Source organism: Dama dama, unplaced genomic scaffold (genome assembly GCF_033118175.1).
Source record: "Dama dama isolate Ldn47 unplaced genomic scaffold, ASM3311817v1 ptg000020l, whole genome shotgun sequence".
In the NCBI taxonomy this organism is placed as follows: Eukaryota; Metazoa; Chordata; class Mammalia; order Artiodactyla; family Cervidae; genus Dama; species Dama dama.
In genome coordinates, this window is record NW_026870875.1 from 102745 (window position 1) to 108452 (window position 5708).

Genomic DNA, 5708 nt, shown 5'->3' on the forward strand with positions numbered 1-5708 from the left:
TGGAGGTCTTCCAGTGGGAGAGGGCCGGTTGTGCTCAGAGGCCTCACAGGCCAGGGGCAGGACCCAGCAGGTCCCCTGCCCCTGGCCAGCCTTGCCCAGACCTTCCTGGCCTCAGGGGGTACTGCCCCACCAAGGGGCAGGCTGCGGGGACTGGGTCCAGACATGCCTGGGCGCCTCCCCAGGCTCATCCCCGCTGGTGCCTTTCCCCTGGGCATAGGCCTCGGTTGATGCCTCCTTGGAGAGGAGCTTGCTGGCAGGGGCTGTCTCCACACTGCAAGGTGCTGGAGCTCAGAGGGCGTCGTCAGCGGGAAGGGACCAGCAAGGGGCTGGATACCCAAGACCTCTTTGGCCCAGCAGCCTCAGGGCAGCAGGGAGAGCAAGAGGCCCAACTTGCCCCTAGGTCGGCTCTGCCCCTTCCCACACAGGCAGCCAACCCAGCAGCTGCCTGACAGACTCTGGCTCCCCCGAGCTCTCTGCCGGTGCAGGGGTCAGGAACAGACGTGTGCATGTGGTTCTGCCTTGGTCTGGGATTGTGGACCCACTGCCTGGACCCCAGGCTCAGGGGCAAGATCCCGGAGAGAGCAACACCCCGAAGCGCTTTTCTCCTGGCCTTGGGAGCGTTGTGCGTGCCTGGCGGGAACAGCGGGCGGGAGTGTTGGCAAACCGGCCTTTGGAGGCAGCCGGGGAGGTCTTCCAGTGGGAGAGGGCCGGTTGTGCTCAGAGGCCCCACAGGCCAGGGGCAGGACCCAGCAGGGACCCTGCCCCTGGCCAGCCTAGCCCAGACCTTCCTGGCCTCCGGGGGTACTGCCCCACCAAGGGGCAGGCTGCGGGGACTGGGTCCTGATATGCCCGTGCGCCTCCACTGGCTCATCCCCGCTGGTGCCTTTCCCCTGGGCCTAGGCCTCGGTTGAGGCCTCCTTGGAGAGGAGGTTGCTGGCAGGGGCTGTCTCCACACTGCAAGGTGCTGGAGCTCAGAGGGCCTCGTCAGAGGGAAGGGACCAGCAAGCGGCTGGATGCCCAAGACCTCTTTGGCCCAGCAGCCTCAGGGCAGCAGGGAGAGCAAGAGGCCCAACTTGCCCCTAGGTCGGCTCTGCCCCTTCCCACACAGGCGGCCCGCCCAGCAGCTGCCTGACAGACTCTGGCTCCCCCCAGCTCTCTGCCGGTGGAGGGGGCAGGAACAGACGTGTGCATGTTGTTGTGCCTTGGCCTGGGACTGTGGATCCCCTGCCTGGCCCCCAGGCTCAGGGGCAAGGGCCCGGAGAGACCAACACCCCGAAGCGCTTTTCTCCCGGGCTTGGGAGCATTGTGCGCGCCTGGCGGGAACAGTGGGCGGGAGTGCTTGCAAACCGGCCTTTGGAGGCAGCCGGGGAGGTCTTCCAGTGGGAAAGGGCCGGTTGTGCTCAGAGGCCCCACAGGCCAGGGGCAGGACCCAGCAGGGCCCCTGCCCCTGGCCAGCCTTACCCAGACCTTCCTGGCCTCCGGGGGTACTGCCCCACCAAGGGGCAGGCTGCGGGGACTGGGTCCAGACATGCTCGGGCGCCTCCCCTGGCTCATCCCCGCTGGTGCCTTTCCCCTGGGCCTAGGCCTCGGTTGAGGCCTCCTTGGAGAGGAGGTTGCTGGCAGGGGCTGTCTCCACACTGCAAGGTGCTGGAGCTCAGAGGGCCTCGTCAGAGGGAAGGGACCAGTAAGGGGCTGGATGCCCAAGACGTCTTTGGCCCAGCAGCCTCAGGGCAGTAGGGAGAGCAAGAGGCCCAACTGCCCCTAGGGCGGTTCTGCCCCTTCCCACACAGGCGGCCAAACCAGCAGCTGCCTGACAGACTCTGGCTCCCCCAAGCTCTCTGCCGGTGCAGGGGACAGGAACAGACGTGGGCATGTGGTTCTGCCTTGGCCTGGGAGTGTGTGCCCCATGCCTTTCCCCCAGGCTCAGGGGCAAGGGCCCGGAGAGAGCACCACCCCGAAGCGCTTTTCTCCCGGGCTTGGGAGCATTGTGCAAGTCTGGCGTGAACAGCGGGTGGGAGTGTTGGCAAACAGGACTTTGGAAGCAGCCGGGGAGGTCTTCCAGTGGGAGAGGGCCGGTTGTGCTCAGAGGCCCCACAGGCCAGGGGCAGGACCCAGCAGGTCCCCTGCCCCTGGCCAGCCTTGCCCAGACCTTCCTGGCCTCCGGGGGTACTGCCCCACCAAGGGGCAGGCTGCGGGGACTGGGTCCAGACATGCCCGGGCGCCTCCCCAGGCTCATCCCCGCTGGTGCCTTTCCCCTGGTCCTAGGTCTCGGTTGAGGCCTCCTTGGAGAGGAGGTTGCTGGCAGGGGCTGTCTCCACACTGCAAGGTGCTGGAGCTCAGAGGGCCTCGTCAGAGGGAAGGGACAAGCAAGGGGCTGGATGCCCAAGACCTCTTTGGCCCAGCAGCCTCAGGGCAGCAGGGAGAGCAAGAGGCCCAACTTGCCCCTAGGTCGGCTCTGCCCCTTCCCACAAAGGCGGCCAGCCCAGCAGCTGCCTGACAGACTCTGGCTCCCCCGAGCTCTCTGCCGGTGCAGGGGTCAGGAACAGACGTGTGCATGTGGTTCTGCCTTGCCCTGGGAGTGTGGACCCCCTTCCTGGCCCCCAGGCTCAGGGGCAAGGGCCCGGAGAGAGAACCACCCCAATGCGCTTTTCTCACGGGCTTGGGAGCATTGTGCGAGCCTGGCGTGAACAGCGGGCGGGAGTGTTTGCAAACAGGACTTTGGAGGCAGCCGGGGAGGTCTTCCAGTGGGAGAGGGCCGGTTGTGCTCAGAGGCCCCACAGGCCAGGGGCAGGACCCAGCAGGGCCCCTGACCCTGGCCAGCCTTGCCCAGACCTTCCTGGCCTCCGGGGGTACTGCCCCACCAAGGGGCAGGCTGCGGGGACTGGGTCCAGACATGGCCGGGCGCCTCCCCAGGCTCATCCCCGCTGGTGCCTTTCCCCTGGGCCTAGGCCTCGGTTGAGGCCTCCTTGGAGAGGAGGTTGCTGGCAGGGGCTGTCTCCACACTGCAAGGTGCTGGAGATCAGAGGGCCTCGTCAGAGGGAAGGGACCAGCAAAGGGCTGGATGCCCAAGACCTCTTTGACCCAGCAGCCTCAGGGCAGCAGGGAGAGCAAGAGGCCCAACTTGCCCCTAGGTCGGCTCTGCCCCGTCCCACACAGGCGGCCAGCCCAGCAGCAGCCTGGCAGTCTCTGGCTCCCCCGAGCTCTCTGCCGGTGTAGGGGGCAGGAACAGACGTGTGCATGTCGTTCTGCCTTGGCCTGGGAGTGTGTTCCCCCTGCCTGGCCCCCAGGCTCAGGGGCAAGGGCCCGGTGAGAGCACCACCCCGAAGCGCTTTTCTCCCGGGCTTGGGAGCATTGTGCGTGCCTGGCGGGAACAGCGGGCGGGAGTGCTTGCAAACCGGCCTTTCGAGGCAGACGGGGAGGTCTTCCAGCGGGAGAGTGCCGGTTGTGCTCAGACGCCCCACAGGCCAGGGGCAGGACCCAGCAGTGTCCCTGCCCCTGGCAGCCTTGCCCAGACCTTCCTGGCCTCCGGGGGTACTGCCCCACCAAGGGGCAGGCTGCGGGGACTGGGTCCAGACATGCCCGGGCGCCTCCCCAGGCTCATCCCCGCTGGTGCCTTTCCCCTGGGCCTAGGCCTCGGTTGAGGCCTCCTTGGAGAGGAGGTTGCTGGCAGGGGCTGTCTCCACACTGCAAGGTGCTGGAGCTCAGAGGGCCTCGTCAGAGGGAAGGGACCAGCAAGGGGCTGGATGCCCAAGACCTCTTTGGCCCAGCAGCCTCAGGGCAGCAGGGAGAGCAAGAGGCCCAACTTGCCCCTAGGTCGGCTCTGCCCCTTCCCACACAGGCGGCCAGCCCAGCAGCTGCCTGACAGACTCTGGCTCCCCCGAGCTCTCTGCCGTTGCAGGGGACAGATCAGACGTGTGCATGTGGTTCTGCCTTGGTCTGGGAGTGTGGACCCACTGCCTTGCCCCCAGGCTCAGGGGCAAGGGCCCGGAGAGAGCACCACCCTGAAGCGCTTTTCTCCCGGGCTTGGGAGCATTGTGCACGCCTGCTGGGAACAGTGGGCGGGAGCGCTTGCAAACCGGCCTTTGGAGGCAGCCGGGGAGGTCTTCCAGTGGGAGAGGGCCGGTTGTGCTCAGAGGCCCCACAGGCCAGGGGCAGGACGCAGCAGGGCCCCTGCCCCTGGCCAGCCTTGCCCAGACCTTCCTGGCCTCCGGGGGTACTGCCCCACCAAGGGGCAGGCTGCGGGGACTGGGTCCAGACATGCCCGGGCGCCTCCCCAGGCTCATCCCCGCTGGTGCCTTTCCCCTGGGCCTAGGCCTCGGTTGAGGCCTCCTTGGAGAGGAGGTTGCTGGCAGGGGCTGTCTCCACACTGCAAGGTGCTGGAGCTCAGAGGGCCTCGTCAGAGGGAAGGGACCAGTAAGGGGCTGGATGCCCAAGACGTCTTTGGCCCAGCAGCCTCAGGGCAGCAGGGAGAGCAAGAGGCCCAACTTGCCCCTAGGGCTGCTCTGCCCCTTCCCACACAGGCGGCCAACCCAGCAGCTGCCTGACAGACTCTGGCTCCCCCAAGCTCTCTGCCGGTGCAGGGGACAGGAACAGACGTGGGCATGTGGTTCTGCCTTGGCCTGGGAGTGTGTTCCCCCTGCCTTGCCCCCAGGCTCAGGGGCAAGGGCCCGGAGAGAGCACCACCCCAATGCGCTTTTCTCCCGGGCTTGGGAGCATTGTGCGAGCCTGACGTGAACAGCGGGCGGGAGTGTTTGCAAACAGGACTTTGGAGGCAGCCGTGGAGGTCTACCAGTGGGAGAGGGCCGGTTGTGCTCAGAGGCCTCACAGGCCAGGGGCAGGACCCAGCAGGTCCCCTGCCCCTGGCCAGCCTTGCCCAGACCTTCCTGGCCTCCGGGGGTACTGCCCCACCAAGGGGCAGGCTGCGGGGACTGGGTCCAGACATGCCCGGGCGCCTCCCCAGGCTCATCCCCGCTGGTGCCTTTCCCCTGGTCCTAGGCCTCGGTTGAGGCCTCCTTGGAGAGGAGGTTGCTGGCAGGGGCTGTCTCCACACTGCAAGGTGCTGGAGCTCAGAGGGCCTCGTCAGAGGGAAGGGACAAGCAAGGGGCTGGATGCCCAAGATCTCTTTGGCCCAGCAGCCTCAGGGCAGCAGGGAGAGCAAGAGGCCCAACTTGCCCCTAGGTCGGCTCTGCCCCTTCCCACACAGGCGGCCAGCCCAGCAGCTGCCTGACAGACTCTGGCTCCCCCGAGCTCTCTGCCGGTGCATGGGGCAGGAACAGACGTGTGCATGTCGTTCTGCCTTGGCCTGGGAGTGTGGACCCCCTTCCTGGCCCCCAGGCTCAGGGGAAAGGGCCCGGAGAGAGCACCACCCCGAGGCGATTTTCTCCCGGGCTTGGGAGCGTTGTGCGCCCTTGGTTGGAACAGTGGGCGGGAGTGCTCGCAAACCGGCCTTTCGAGGCAGCCGGGGACGTCTTCCAGTGGGAGAGGGCCGGTTGTGCTCAGAGGCCTCACAGGCCAGGGGCAGGACCCAGCAGGGCCCCTGCCCCTGGCCAGACTTGCCCAGACCTTCCTGGCCTCCGGGGGTACTGCCCCACCAAGGGGCAGGCTGCGGAGACTGGGTCCAGACATGTCCGTGCGCCTCCCCAGGATCATCCCCGCTGGTGCCTTTCCCCTGGGTGTAGTCCTCGGTTGAGGCCTCTTTGGAGAGGAGG